This window comes from Erythranthe guttata, chromosome 10, assembly GCF_056151865.1.
Source record: "Erythranthe guttata isolate IM_541 chromosome 10, IM_541, whole genome shotgun sequence".
NCBI classification, from domain to species: Eukaryota; Viridiplantae; Streptophyta; class Magnoliopsida; order Lamiales; family Phrymaceae; genus Erythranthe; species Erythranthe guttata.
The window spans coordinates 6,684,209-6,701,017 of record NC_142542.1 but is presented as its reverse complement, the minus strand read 5'-3'; the positions used below and the strand labels follow the sequence as shown (position 1 = coordinate 6,701,017).

Genomic DNA, 16,809 nt, shown 5'->3' with positions numbered 1-16,809 from the left:
ATACGTATATAAATGAGATGCCAACAGAATCTCATCTATGAGACAAAAATTGTTCGAAATTAATCAACATATTGCTCCAAGGCCAATCCATAACTTGTGGTTCACAACTCGCTCTTGTTCCGCAGATATTCGTATATAAACGAGCGCATGTCCATACGTTTCTTTCTATCTTATAAGTAAAGTTGATCGAACCTAGTATTTGCTTCCGATCCCTGGTTGCATAATATAACATTATATGCATAGTGACTGACACACACTATCTTGGCAACCAAACGGGGCCTAAGAGTATTGGAAAGTCAGTTAAGGAAAAAAACAAAACTTAAGCTAGAATTTGAAATAGCATATCTATTCTTTATACAATATTCCATATATACCAACAAGTAAGAAGTTATATAAATATTTTGGTACTGTAGTCTGTACGTTATGGTAAAATAATTATTCGGTAGAAATATTTTAGAATAAATTGGTAGGGCATAATGGTAAAAAGAAGCAGAAATGAATCCTCTAATATCAGGCAGACACGTGTCATTTTTTCTTATCCCTCCCGATAAGACAGCCAATCCTTCTTCCCAACCCACATATAGTTTCTCCAATCTGGACCGTCCGTCACTTCAATTCCTTCAATCCTATCCGTTCATCCCCACCCAAAACCCCCCTCTTCCTCTTCACTTCACCACATAGTTTCAAATTATATTACGTATGATTGGGGCAGTTCGATGAAGGGAGAATCGAAGAGTTCATTCATGCAAGGGTATGTGAAAAATCAGATTCTTGTTTTTTTTTTTTTTTTTCCAAGAAATGATTTTTTTTTTAGTTGGAGGATTAGATTTTTCGATAAGTGGGAATTGCCGTGTTGATTTGATAATCTTGATTTTGTTCTTGTTTGTTGATTTAGAAAGGGTAGAGAATTTGACCAAAATCATGAGTTGAATATGATTTTTGTCTTGTTCATGCATATGTGAAAATCGGAGAATTTGATTTTTCTTGTTCGTGTTTTTTTCTTCTTTTCTTTTTTTTTTTTTTTTTTTTTTTTTGTGCTTGCTTTTTCAATAAGGATAGTGTGATTTATAGTAGAGCCCTTCATATTTTAGTTGGAGAGTCGAATTTTTCGAATAGTAGGAGTTGCCTTGTGGATCTGAAATTCACCGAAACTAAACCGAAATCGAAACCCGAAATCAGAAAACCAAAACTCGAAAACCCATTTTTTTGATCTGAAATTCAAGCTTACTTTATTGTTTTGTTGTTTATGAGCTATACATATATTTTTTCATATATAATTGAAGTTAACTGGAAGAAGAGCTGGAGGTTGTTCTTTTGAATATAATTTATGACTTAATTGGGATTTAAGCAATTTATTTTTCTTTTGAATATGATTTTTTGACTTATTAGCATTTAAAGCAAATTTAGTATTCTATCTTATCTTGTTTTGGTCGACTATTTCTAACATGGTTGTTCATACCATTAATGTTTTTAGCTAGAAAGTAATCCGAAATTGCTTGAGGTCATCGTAAAAAGATTGCGTTTTTTTTCGACGCGTCTTCTTGATTGTTACGCAATATTCTTGAAAATTATGAATAATTTGCTTCTTAACATTGATTTAAATTCCCATCATGCAATGTTTGCTCACTTCGGTAGTTCTTCTGTGTATGCTTTGTACTGTGCTTTGTGCTTTGTACTGATATAAAATTTATTTATATTGCAAAACAGGTGTTTTGATTAGGCTAATATAGACTTACATCTGACTATCCTACATGAAGTACAACTAATTGACACCACATTTAACCTGCTCATCCCTTCAAAGAAACTCTCATCCATCTCGATTTTTTTCTCGCCTACTTACTTCTCTTGACAAAACGAGACGAAAACTTCGTCTCGTTTTGTCAAGAGAAGTAGGAGAGAAAAAAATCGAGATGGATGAGAGTTTCTTTGAAGGGATGAGCAGGTTAAATGTGGTGTCAATTAGTTGTACTTCATTGAGCTCACTACCACAAAGCATACAGATGTTGAAATATCTTCGGACATTGGTTCTTTCTGATTGCAAGTCTTTGAAGACCATCTCTATTGTTGGGGAATTATCAAATCTCGAAATTCTCCGTTGCCAATTGTGTCCCTCAAATGAGAAAGGGGGACTAAGATGCCTGAAACAGATAGAATTTACATCATGTAGTAAGCTAAAGAGAATAAAATTGGGGGTGATCTCAGGGCTCGTCGAATTGGAGGAGTTGAACATACGGAGCAATTGTTTTGATTTCACAGTTCCTGATTGAAAATAGCAATGTAATTATGTAATATATAAATGAAAGAACTTGAATAATCTATATCTATACTATTATTATTTATTATATCTATATTGTTTTATTTTTATTATTCATTTATTTTCTTCTCTATAAAAGTGTGAATCTCATTGGAGGTTTCTTCCATTTTTTGCATGGATCGGACAAAAATATTCTTTGCATAAGTAGAATAAGGACAATTGGGTAATGACATTATTAATATTAATTTTGCAGATTTTCTTTTTATTTCAAACTAAAATAATTAATACACAAAGAAAACTTTTCACGTTTATATATTGCAACTTTTCATCCTCATTTTTTTCATTTTGTTTTTTCACCATGTAATTTGGAAATGACCTTTTATTGACGATTTAAATTCATGAAAATTATAAAAGGACCATTAATATACATTCATTGTTCATTAATGAGAAAGCAATACATAAACATTACATAGATCACACCCGTTTAATTAGAAGTACCTTGTGCAATACATTGACAAATAAACCGATTCTCTTCTACTTATTATAACTTGTGTTTGTAACATATGTAAGTCAATGATGCAAATCACTTTTCTTTCACTTTTTTTTTTTTTTTTTTTTTTTTTTTTTATTTATTTATTTATTTATTTATTTATTTATTTTATTGCTGCTGCAAATGACCTCGCATTATCCAATATTTATTTTTCCTCGTATGTAATTTGCATATGTGCTAATATTTTAGGTCTATATCAATTTTATGTATTTGTTTTCTTCCTATGGATTTTTGTGTTTGCTTCGGTTACATTGCAATTCCTAGGAAAATCAATTCGCTGGGAGTTCCTCACACTAAGAATAAGTCAATATATTTTTTTATTGTCTATGCTTAAGAAACGATGAAACTGTTGGAATAAATTTGAATAAATCCCATGGAACCGTCATGCCGAATATTGTGCATAAATATAAATCGGAAGGGTACCTTATTTTGTAACTCATTCGTGGAATTGATATAGAGCGACCATCAGGGGCGGAACCAGGATTAGAAAGTATGGGTGCAATACATTGACAAAAAATTTTAGGTTCTCAAGACATTAAAAAAATAGGTTTATACTGCGAATTTTTAATTAAAATAATATATATATATATATATATATATATATATATATATATATATATATATATATATATATATATATATATATATATATATATATATATATATATATATATATATATATATATATATATATATATATATATATATATATATATATATATATATATACTAGTGATGGAGCACCGCGCAAGACGCGGTGCCCGGTTGATTCATACGAATAAAAAATAGAAGAGAAAATAATGCAGACAACGGTCAAGGAGAAGGAAATTTCTTTAATTTCAGAATTAGTATTCTTTCTCAGATTCTTCCAAACTAAAACGGAAATACAATGCAAAACAGGTTACAGAAAGCAAAAAATAAGCATATTAATGATGTAAAGAAATTAAATTAATTTTTCATAAATCTCGAAGAATTAACCAAGCGGGTTATGCCGAATCGTAGAAGAAACAGCAGCTCCAGCAGCTGAACCCTCTGAAACTTTTGCCTTGTTGCTATTGTTATTACCTACTTCAAAGAGGAAACACAATAATGGGAAGCTAATCTTGATTTCTTGATAGTTTGTCGATAAGTATATATTTAGGTGCATACAACTTGCTGGAACTTTGTTCAATAATCAATAACAGATGCAAAATCATTAAATCAAACTAAATGAATGCACAACTTGTTGAAATAATTAGGTAAAAAAGAAGGAGAATAAATTAAATGCAAGAACTCACCACAGCTGATGCCATCTAGCTAAGAATTAAGCCTTTTCTTCAACATTCGTAGAAACACATATATATATATATATATACTAGAAATCTCTAAGTGGTTCCCAATAATCGAGTAGAGATATCTATGGTATAGTTGTACACCATTAGTCCTTATGACCTAGACATCACCGTGACTTCACTAGAGGACCAGCTGTATCGTGACCTGTCCCTGAGTTCCACCGAGGACCATCCCAAGGGCCAGTGTTCGTGCAGTCCGAAATCTAGTGGGAGGTCTGTGCATTGTAGTCGGGGATTCGATCGCTAGAATAGTCTTGGATGTCCTGTGTGTTCTGAAAGTTTGTAATCAATATAAGTCTCTGGCCAGAGCTGACTAAGTGATGATTAGAGAATTCGATTCTCTAAGTCATGCACGTGACGATTACAACACTTGGAACGATCGCACCGTCATTGAACATATAAAGAGGTCTCGATGAACCAATGCCTCTAGTTCAATCGGGACATATGAATCGAAGGGACCGTACTGTACGTTAACTATATCTGAAGGTTCTTGCAGGCACTTCATTTGTATCTAGGGAATCATGACGCGTAGTTGCTAGACGCCAATCTTGATTCGTTGGGTGATTAAGGTGAAACGAGCTTCATCTTAATCGTAACTCGAAGGGGACGAGTTTTGACCACAAAGGGTTGTGGGCCCACGGCTAGCTTACACCTGAACCATCGAGGGTCACACTGCTCGTGCACATGAGATCTTTGAATAAACGGTCAGAGATAAAATAGTTTATCTTTGCATGATTGGAAGTCAATATGATTGAGTCCAACATTCGTAATTTGGAATTATGAATGAGAATAAGAAAAGGAAAAGAATAGGCGAACGTATTAGTGAACTTTCTAAATCGGGAAGTTTCCAAATTTAGAAAGTGCACTGAACTAGGGTTTCCACTTTTGGAAAGTTGGAAAATGAGAAATGGCACTCGTAATGACGAGGAAGTTATAATGAATCCGAAAATGTAATCGTTGCAATTTTCTGGTCATTGAATTAAGAGAGACGAGCAAGTAAAGATACTAACGGACTTAAGTTGTTGGGCCCGGTCCAACTTAAGCCCGCTAGGGTTTTATGCAAGACATATAAATACTTGATTTATAGGTCTTGCACACACAACACAAAAACCCTAACCCTAGCCGTCCACCCCTCTCTCTCTCGGCCTCTCTCTCCCACGGCCAACACCGCCGCCCACTCCGCCGCTTCGCCGGAATCGGCCGTTGATCGGCCGATTGGCTTGGTAGTCTCTTTCCTTCTCTTTTTCTTCCGTTTTTCTAACTATTTCGTGTCTAGTGCCACGTTTTAGTAGATCGAAGTATACGAGGTGAAATCCGAGAGGAGGAAGATCGTAGATCGAAGAATCGAGGAGCAACGCACGAGCCGAAGCTGCACGCTGCCCCACGCGCCGCCCCGAAGCCGCGCGTATACCGCACGCGCCGCCGTGACCTCACGCGCCGCTGCTGCCGCTGCACCGCTGCTGCCCCGATTGTACGGATTGGTTTCCGTAGCAATCTCGACGTGTTGAACGCTTCTACCTCACGCGTCAAGAGGTAAATCCACGAAACCCTAGTTTCGTTTCGATTAGGTTTAGACTATGATTTCATGTTTGTTTCGTATGATTTTATGTGATTATGTGTAATCGTTTTATATCATTACAAGCATGTTATTTGGTTTAAATGCGAGCATGTTAATTGATTTAAATTCGGTTAAATTTATTAGCATGTATGTTGTTTTTAATTTCGCTGGAAGCTCAAAGGTACGCAATTAATTGATTTAATTTGTCGGGCATGTACTATGTGCGTTTTAAACTCGTTTAATTCGCATAAACTTTTGTTTTCCGCTGCGTATGCATGCCCGAAACCCAACAGTGGTATCAGAGCTCGTTGCGTAATTAATTGCGTTGTTTAATATGCTATGATTTTATGCATGTTCGATTTATTAAAGTAGTGATTGTTGTATTATGTAATTGGGAGTTTTCGTAAGTTTAAAATATTTTCGAAATATTTTCGTAATTTAAGTTAACCGTTACTATTAATATTGAGTTATTATAAGGGTTAAAAACAATTTATACACTTAAAGTATACCATCTGTAACACTTACCCCATAAAGTATCATTTGTAACACTTACCTCATCAAATTCAATTTAATTTGTATTTTAAATCATAATATATTAATATTTTCTTTTTTAAACTAAAGAAATAACTAAAAGAATAGTTAAATTATATTTAAAATGCAATATTTAAAAGTATTATCTTGTGTTGGATACATATTTAATAAATAACATCTAATTGTTATTGGAACACGTAATAAATATACTCATATCCATAAATTTTAAGAAATCAATACATAAATAATAGTAGTAATCTTAAGTATTCAAATATATTACTTTTTCAATATTACTTTTTTTTCAATAATATAATTTTTTAGTTTCTTCTCAATTTTTTATGATCCAATAATTATTAAATAATTATTAGATTGTTATGTTTATTAGTTTTTAATTTTTAAAATATAAAATTATTGACATTGAGGGGTAGGTGTTACAAGTGATACTTTAGGGGTATGTGTTACCAATGCTATGCTTCATGGTGTAAAGTGTATTTATTAAAGATGATGTGGCGCATTGACCAAAGTGTTTGATATTTTTTGACAATCTTACCCTTTAAGTAAATATTTGAGAAAAATAAAACAAATGAAATAAACTCTATTATTTAAAAAAAATGTCAAACAATTATTAAAAAATAGTAATAACGTGTAAAATTAATAGATCTTTGAAACACGATAAAACCATAAAAGATATTTTTTTTCTTTCGTAAGAATAAAAAAATATATTTTTAATTGTTGTTCTGAAAATTTTAACATCAATTAGTTCATCTTATAGTATATTTTTCTTCTTTTTTCCCAATTTTTTCCTTCTTCAATTGAATTCCATTATTATATTTATATTTAAATCATCGAAAAGAACAAAAAATGAAAAATGAAAAATGAAAGACCAATTTGATTGATTGAGATTGAAAATGGGTTGTCGAAAGATGGGTTTGATAAATAACGTTGTTGGCTGGTCTGATTTAATTTCGTGGTGCAAACTGTATTTAACCCAAATTAAAAATATCAAATTTCGACTTCTTTATCTCTCTTTGAGTAAGATCTATCTATTTCTTTCCATTTTAATTCTCCAATCGTTTTTTTGGTGTACACATCCTTAATTAGATTTTTTATTTTTTTTTACTGGTGGAATACTACTGCTAAAGGAATTTGGATTTTTTTTTGAAAATTCTGGGGATCATGTAAATGTTTGGTGTCATATGAAAATCTGAAATGATTTGTGCAGGCATAAATTAAACATTCAGGCACTTTTTTTACCATTTCTCAAAAACCAAAAGGTAAAAAACTCAAAAAACTCTCTCAACCCTCTCGATTTTCTTTCGCAAAGTCCGTGCAAATCGTCAACAGATCGGAGGTAATTTTTACGTTTTTACGATCCTCTTGTTATGTAGATTACGAATCCGAAAAAAAAAACGAAAAAAATCGAGCTTAGCAACACTCGTGTGAATTTACACGAGCGGAACCACTTCGCTCGTGTAAATTCACACGAGTGTGAATTATAATATATATATATATATATTTTTTTTAATTTATTTCGTAAAAAATGGGAGTTTGATTTTTACTCGTGTGAATTTACACGAGCGAAGTGGTTCCGCTCGTGTAAATTCACACGAGTGTTTAAATTTTTTTTTTTTTTTTTTTATATATATTTTTTTTAATAAATTAATTAGTATTATTAGAAGGTGTGCTCGTGCAAAAACATGCGAGCACTTTTGATGTATTAATAAAGTGCTTATTTAAAATGTAGATGGCAGGAGGTCGGGGGAAAAGTCTTATGAGTCAAGTTGCCGGTAAAGGCAAGAGCTTAATGAAAGCCTTGAGTGGGAAGGGGGACAATCCGGAAGATCCGGATCGCATTGGAGACCGAGATGTCCCTGCTTCCGCGCGTAGAAGAAAGCAGTTAGCTCGAGAAGCAGCGTTACAGTGGGAAGAAGAGAGACTGAGACGAGAAGCTGTTGCAGCTGGAGCCGGACCCTGTACATTGCCACATGCCGACGACGATAATATGGATACTGACGAGGAGATGGAGGAAGATGATGGGCCAGCAGATGCATTTCAGGATCGTAGAGGTGGTCGTGCCTTACCCTTTCCGCAGCTGCCTGGTCCTGCGTACTTGGAGGGTCCGTGCGAGAGAGGGCCGCAAAATTTAGAGTTTATGCGATGGTTCAAGTCGCATATAGCGATGTACATTTGGGAAGGATATGTAAGTTTTTCTGTCAACACGTGCTTTACATAATTCTTATATTATTCATTTTTTTTAGCTAACAATACATGCAATATTTTTCAGGAGCGCCGTGAAACTACACGGTGCGAGTCGAGGACCAAAGCACTCGAGGACTACCGCGGCCCGCAGGATAACACGATGATTGCGAGGTTGGAGGCAACAGGTCTTTACCACTTACGAGACTGTTTTCTGAAGAGGATGAACAAGAACCTCATGCTAGCTTTCGTGGAGAGGTGGCAGCCGGAGACGAACAGTTTCCACATGCCATGGGGCGAGATGACGATCACGCTCCACGATGTCGCTTTTATCCTGGCGTTGCGGCTGGACGGACCATCAGTGTCTGAAATTCGCCCGGTAGAAGAGTGCTCACAGAGTCTTGCATCTGTATTGGGTGTCGGTCTTATGGACACCAATGAGATGTTTCGAAATAAGGGAGTTGGTTGGGTTAAGGTGAGAGATCAGTTGACCCTTCCCTGCGCCACAGACGACAAGAAGATGAAGGGCTACTTGATGTTTCTGCTTGGGTCTGTTTTGTTTGTAGACAAAACAGCGTCTAACATAAAGCCGTGGTGGATCCATTTTACCAACGATCTCGATAATGTCGGCAAGTATTCGTGGGCTTCGGCATGCTTAGCAAACATGTAGCGCCAATTGGGTATTGCCACCCGCGCTGGGATGAACAGTCTCTGTGGATGTGTAATTCTCCTTCTGGTACGTGTACCTTTATTAGTAATTATTTATTTATTTAAACTTCTATTTTATTTATTTATTCATTGGTGTTTGTTTGCAGTGCTGGATCTTTGAGTATTTTCCCTGCTTTCGACCACCTCTTTCCCGTTCATATGCCGAGTTTGAGCCTCGATGCAGAAGGTGGGCCCATGGTGGAGGCAGTAAAACCACGCTGCAGGAATACCGAAAAATACTCGACGCCATGACCGAAAGAGATGTGAGTAATAATTTTTCTAATTATGTCTATAGTAGAGTTACGGATTTTTCTAATTAGTTTAAAATATGCTTAGGTTTGTTGAACCCCGTATGGTACCGGTGCACATTACTTACATCCTCGGAGCATGTATTACGGCACGAAACAGTTCATGGATATAGTGGAGCCGTACATGCCCGACCGAGGGTTGCGGCAGTTTGGAAGAGTCCAGACTATTCATTTCCCGATAATTGAATCGAACTTGCCACATAACCGCGGCTTGTTTGGCGCGGGATACAAAGTCACTTTCCACGGTCCTGGCGGCATGTGGCAGAACGAGTACGCCAACTTCATTGACCTGTCGCAATACCCTGAAGCCTGGCCGCCGGAAACAGTTGCCGAGGAGTACATGAAGTGGTACATCGAGCGGACGCACCGGTTCATTAGCAACCCTGATAGAGTTCCGCCTGCAGAACGGGTTGTTGGTGCGGTGCCGCCAGACCAGCCGTTCGCCAACGACATAGCTCGGCTCCTAGTTCCGATCGTGTTCGGTTTGACTGGTGACGACGCAGCTGAGGCATTCCTGAGCATTCAGCCGCAGTTGAGGGACTTGTTGACGCCACATGCCCACTATTTGCGTCTCTTACCTAGGAGGGGTCGCGGGGGAGGTCCGAGGACTCGGGGTCGGGGGTCGAGGGGTGGACAGTAGGACATGTTACCTATTTATGTATTAGTTTCGGATTTTTTATGTATTGGTATTCGTGTGTTGTGATTTGTTGTTTGTTTTCGGATTTAGTTTATTGTACGGATGTTTCATTTTGGATTTGCGGATTTTTCTTATTTGCCCGTATTTTAATTACGTTGTTATCGGACTTACTTATTTAGTTATTTGTACGGATTATAATTATGTTGTATCGAACGAAATTATATTTTAATTTTTATTATTAACGAAAAAAAAAATAAAAAAAAAAAAAAAAATATTATATTGGTGCTCGTGCGTTTTCACACGAACAGAGGTGTTCTGCTCGTGTGAAAACACACGTGCAAATCGCCTATGTGCGTGTGAAAACGCACGAGCACCATTATAATTTTTTTATTTTTTTTATATTTTTTTTTTCGGTTTTTTTTTAAAACAAAAAATTAAAAAAAAATTAAAAAAAAAAAAATTCGTGGAAATGGTGCTCGTGCGTTTTCACACGCACAGAGGCGTTTTGCACGTGTGTTTTCACACGAGCAGAACACCTCTGTTTGTGTGAAAACGCACGAGCAGAGCTATAATTTTTTTTTTTTTTTTTTTTTTAAATTCGTTAATAATACAAATTAAAATATAATTTCGTTCGATACAACATAATTATAATCCGTACAAATAACTAAATAAGTAAGTCCGATAACAACGTAAACAAAATTACAATAATACAGTACTACCTATGCCTAGAAGCCAACGTCGTCCAAAAAACAAGTCGATCCGCGTAAAAATTTCGTAGAGGTAGTAAATTGGGAGCTGCAAAATACCTCCACTGAGGATGGAGACGAGGAAGAGGGCATGAAACCGGTACTCGTATGATCATAAAATGATCGTTATGTAGCGACACAGGAATAATACGTGATAACGCGGGGTTCCCAACTAGTGGTAGGTGAGTGATGCTACCCCGTTCAGTGAATATTAATACCATTGCGTTGTATCTTGTAGCGATCGCCAACCCCATATCTGTTGACATCCATTTCGTCCGTGGCGCCGGTCCCCTCTCATGACTGCATGTCAAGATATAATCAGCGACTGTATTTCGACCCCCCTCATCCCCACCAAAAATAGTAGCATATAGATTGTAACGCTCCATAAACTCCTCAACCAAGTCAGTTCTGACTTGTGGCCATCTCTCTTGACTGCCGTAAACAACTTCGGCTATGCATCGGTAGCCACAATTTCCATCGGCCCTCACATTAACATATGAGGCTATGGACTGTGCGAGAAACGGAGGAAGGAAGGAAAAGAAATTGACCCGGTCGCCGGCAGTAACAACTGATTCTTCCGTCGATTTAGTACATCCGCGAGGACGACCTTTAACCTTTGACTCTGGCGTATCAGCTTTAAATTTTGAGTCTGGCGTCCTTTCGGTCGGGGTTTTGCGACCCTCACTACCAAAAAACAGGGCTTTTGTAACGGAAATTTTGTGACCCACCCAAGCCGTCACCACGAGTGACAAAATTCTTGACACATTTGTGACCGTTTATGATTGAGAAAAATAGAATTTGTTTAAGACAGATATGTGATGAATTTTGTGACGGAATTTGTGACGGTACAACTTCAGTCACCTTGTAGTCACAATATGTATGACGGAAATTGATTTGGTCATCAATCGGTAACAATTATGTTATGGAAACGAAAATCCGATTTACTTCTGTCACCAGTCCGTCACACATTCATTCCCATCACTACTCCGTCACCATCATTCGGTCATAGATCCGTTACAATGAAATGTCGTCACTGACCCATCACTGCCTCAATGTTATCACAAATCTGTCAAATATAAGACGGTCACAGATCCGTAATAGTTCATAATCCGCCACACATCCGTCACTAACTTTTTTTGATCACGAATCTGTCACATGTAATTCGGGTCATAGATCTGTCACAAATTAAGGTTCGTCATTGATCCATCACCAACGCATTTTTATCACAACTCCATCACATTATATTTCTCCTACAACATTGATAAATTAAGTGATAATGAAAGTATAACCCATCCAATTTAATATATGTTAGGTTTGTTTGTCAATAAATTCTAAAATTGCTTTTTAGTTTCCACCCATAATTATTGAACAAATAAATTTACTTTATTGGAAAAAATAGATTTATCTAAATAAATCGAATCCAATTCATAAGTATTTAATTTATCTCAATAACTAAAAATAATAATATTAATGAAAAAATGATTAAGGATATATACACACTTACATAGAATATGAAGAAATAAGAATAAGAGAGGTGGAGAAATGCCTAAGCATGAGAGAAAAAAATAGTTAAGCAATTGTTTCTGTAAGTTCAAATATTTCATAAAAAAATTATTAATAAATTGACCAATTATTTTTAAAGAATAAATTTTCCATGTAATATATAGAAAAAAATACTCAAAAAAATTATTAGTAAATCTGCATCTATAGAAAACAAGGAATAATAATTTTATACATAAAAAATTATAGGAACAATAATTGAAACAGAGTCTTCTTTTACAATTATAGAAAACAAGGAATAATAATTTTATACCCTCAAAACATTCCACGGTGGATATTAACATAGATGGAAACAGAGTCTTCTTTTTTCTCAACCCAACTCTCGTCGATTGTTACAGCGCCGTAACCTAGTTCGTTCACTTTTTTCCACCCAACCCCGTGAAACAAAGATTCAGAAGCATCGGTGGTTTGAGTGTCGATTTCTACGGTGAAAGATTCAGAATCTAATCAGCGGCGGCATAATTGGGGTAAAAACACAACAACGGATCAATTGATTTCTACGGTGAAAGTTTTCAACGATTAGACAACATCGTAGCGCCGACGACAACATTCGAGCGTAATTGATTTTCTACCGGTAGATAAAAACACAACAACGGATCAATTGCTGGCGATTGCATCAAGGTTTCAATTACTTAACCCAATTATAAACTATCAATTTGCAGATTTGTGATGTTATTTAATTGATAAAATTATAATTCATGTAATAGAAAACTTCCTATATGTCTACCTTGCGAAACTTCTATGTTTTGAAAATTGATTTATGTCCTTGTTCTGTCAATTTGTATTATGTATGTGCTTTTCTGATTTCCGTTTTTTTGATATGTGAATCGCATTTATGCTGCAAGTATTTGATTGATCACTGGGCTGAACACAGGTAGACTCAACTTTGCTACAGTTTGTCTTGACGGATTCCACTTCACTAGCCTTAGATTTTACTCTCTTATTTTGGTCAGTAGAATTATTCGAGCAACCATTGCCACTCCTACGGTAACTCATTGCAGTCATTGGCTCATTGCCACTCCTACAAAAGGTACACCGTCAACTGTAATATATTTGTTTCTCTAGTTGAATGTTGCTCGAATTTTTATAATCACTCATGTTTCTTGTGCACGAACAATCTATTGTCGTTATGTATAAAACCGAAAACCATTTAGTAATAAAATCAAGGAACTAAACCATTTACTTATATGATTAACATATATATATATATATATATATATATATTATATATATATATATATATATATATATATATATATATATATATATATATATATATTTAAATTAATGCAGCAACATGTCAGTTGATCGCAGTTGGATGTGGCATCGGTTTGATGATAAAGGATATATACGACCAGAATTGAATCAAGGGGTAAATGAGTTTCTAGATTTTGCTTACTCTCATTCTATAGTTGACCATGGGAAGATAAGATGTCCTTGTTTTAAGTGCTGCAATCGAAAATTTGATTCTCGAGATAATGTGCATTATCACATTAAAAAATATGGGTTTAAACATGGTTATACTACGAGGGATGCACATGGTGAACCATGGAGAACACATAATACTAGGGAATGTTCAGGGTCTATTTTTGTATATTTTTTAACAATATTTAAATGTTATATTACACGTTAATAAGTTTAGTAATATACTACATAATGAAGTTATTTTCTAGATTTTTAGGCCATTTAAAGAAAAAGGTGAAAAATCGAGCTCGAGTTGAAGGGTCCATTGTAGAAGCATACATCATCGAGGAAGTATCAACATTTTGCTCCTTATATTTTGAGTCTAGCGTGGAAACAAGATTAACGCGACTTCCAAGAAATGATGATGGTGGAGAGATAGATTCTAGTAGGCGGCTTTCCATTTTCAGTCATCCGGGGAGGCCTCTTGGAAGTCTGAAAGATGGTCGGTCGTTTATAAATGAAGACGAATTAAATAAATGCTGCACATAGATATATTCTATTGAACTGTATTGAAATCCTTCCTTTTGTCGGGTGAGTATTAATTTCCGAAAACGACAAAGATCAACAACACTATGATTCCACTGGTACCGACGATAAGGTATATTTCATAGTTTGTGTATTCTCAATGTTTATCCAAGCATTGTTTGATATTGTCACCTGCATTAATATTTTTGTTATAGTGTGGTAGAATATATATCTACAGTACTGCATGATTTTTTTACAATTGTACATCTCTTAATATATTTTGATGTTTACACGATATACACAAACACGTTGTATTTGATTGATTCTATTTGATTATTTTTCATGTGATTATTCGCAGGATTTCAGCCGTTAGGGAAAAGGTAAAGCAAAAGGTTAGAGCGATGGGATATTGATAAAACGACAAATACTATAGTGAAATAAGATGTGAGAAAATCAATACTTGTAAAGGAAATAGTCACATTATGATATCGTTACGTACTTATTGTGATCTTGTGAGAGTTCTTTCGATGTGATTTCATATATTTTTGACGTTTATGAGTTGTTGGATTGATTGAGATTTAAGCCCTTGCCGGGATTTATTGTGTTTTATTAAAGTTATGAATGTTTATGTACGTTATGTTTACAATATTTATTGATTTTGGAGATTTATGAAAATTTTAGAATATTTAACTAGCAGGTTAAGAAATTAATATATAAATTTTAATAAAATATAATTACTGCATTAATAATTTGTGACGAAAAGGTGACCTTCTTATGATGGATTATAATTTTCAATTGTTAAGGATTTGTGACTGATGATTGACGGAAGTACTGTGACGTATTTTGGTGACGGAGATTTGTGACCAATATTATATGGCGGATATATAGTTTGTGACGGCTACGTTGTGACGGAGGTTGGCGACCGACGTTGTGACGGATAGTGTGTGACGACGAGTTAGTCACAAAGTATTGTGACACTATTTATGACGTAAACATGACGGAAAATATTTATTGAGTAGTGACAGATTATGGACAGAATATCTTTGTTGGTGACGGCATCCGTCACCGAATTTACGAAAAATATTTTGATGCTTACTGACGGAATACTGACATTATAAATTGTTTGTGACGGACTCCGTCACAACATTGAATGACGGAGTATGGACGGAAAAAAATTGTTAGTGACGGAATCCGTCACAGAGTTTATGGAAAATTTTGGCCTAAACATTGACGGATGGATGACAGCAATAATTTGTTGTGACGGCATCCGTCAAAACGTTTAGAGACCTTGTATATGGTATCAGTGACGGAATTAATTGTGCTTCGTGACGATGCTATCCGTGATAACAGATGTGACAGAATTAAAATATCCGTCACCAATGTTATTTGTGACGAGGGTTTTTCTGACAGACCTATTCGGTTACAACGTCGTCACAAAAGCTTATTTGTGACTGATTTTGTTCAATTTTGTGACAGACCTATTCGGTTACAACGTCGTCACAAGAGCCGGAAGAAGATTTAACTTCGGATTTCCGATTCATCGTGTGCTCATATCCGGACAAGTACCTCTTCATCGAGTTATTCTTAGGTCGTCCCTTGGCCTTCACAAATGACGGCTCTTGTAAATGCGTTGAAGAAGGATTATTTAGGTCCCGTAAATAGTCGGCCGCATTTTTTTGGGACATGTAATCTTTGTTTGATAACTTCTCGAACTCATCGAGAAGAACTTTCTTAATTGCAACTGTGCGATCAAACGGTTCCTCCTCGTCCTCCCATGGATCCGACTTTGGCTCGACAACCAACGTTCTCCAGAATGGATGTAACTGTTGCGGATAAAAAGTATCTCCCTCAGCAATTTTAACTGCAATCATACACGCACACGGGAGTTCGTGGGTTCGGCTTAGGTAACAGTTGCAACTATCCGGATTATTTTCCAATTTTTCGTACTCTTTATCCAACAGGTCCAGTGCTTTGTGTGATACGTTACATACCAAAGCACCGAAGCACGACAGTGAAGTACTGTACATCCTGACTGTTCTACTGCTTTCATTTTCCACCTTCAATTCATTAATTTGAAGGTCAACTTGCGCATCTAGTGCATTTTGAACTGTATCCATAGCTCCAGTCGATGTTTGGATCCAACGCTTCGATGCACGATGTGCACTCTCTACTCTGTTTCGAGAAAACACTCAAATAATGAATAAATGTAACATGTGTATAAAAGATTGTACGTAACGAGTTTATAGTAAAATCAATTTATATACCTGTTAGTCGTCGTGTTACCGAAATGAACGATGTTGTTGGTCCAACACTTAACAAATCTCTCCTTATAAATCAACCACGTTTCATTGATGTAAGTTATCAGCTTCGGATATTGCCCGTACAAACTAACTATCTCTCTATAGTTGCATTCGTACTCTTCCTCAGTCTCAGATTCGACTAACTTTGCCCACACCGTCCTCCGGAACAGTACACCCAACTTGGTGTTACCCAAGAATTTT

At 35.7% G+C, this 16,809-nt stretch overlaps 2 long non-coding RNA genes across 5 annotated transcripts in view; both read left to right on the top strand.

The window, feature by feature from the left end:
* The first annotated feature begins 327 nt into the window (after positions 1 to 327).
* The window catches only part of LOC148767383 (uncharacterized), a 57,607-nt gene continuing 41,125 nt past the window's right edge, over positions 328 to 16,809 (top strand). The window contains exon 1 of the long non-coding RNA XR_016033786.1: positions 328 to 751. This is a non-coding gene — a long non-coding RNA (uncharacterized LOC148767383). The remainder of the gene's footprint in view (positions 752 to 16,809) is intronic.
* On the top strand, positions 12,593 to 14,940 carry LOC105956865 (uncharacterized). 4 transcript variants are annotated; one of them, XR_016034029.1, is made up of 5 exons: positions 12,593 to 13,000; positions 13,254 to 13,409; positions 13,673 to 13,751; positions 14,053 to 14,441; positions 14,667 to 14,940. It is a non-coding gene; the product is annotated as an uncharacterized LOC105956865 (long non-coding RNA). The 4 variants fall into 4 exon arrangements; XR_016034027.1 differs by having other exon boundaries at positions 12,594 to 13,000; positions 13,694 to 13,751; XR_016034028.1 differs by having other exon boundaries at positions 12,594 to 13,000; positions 13,684 to 13,751.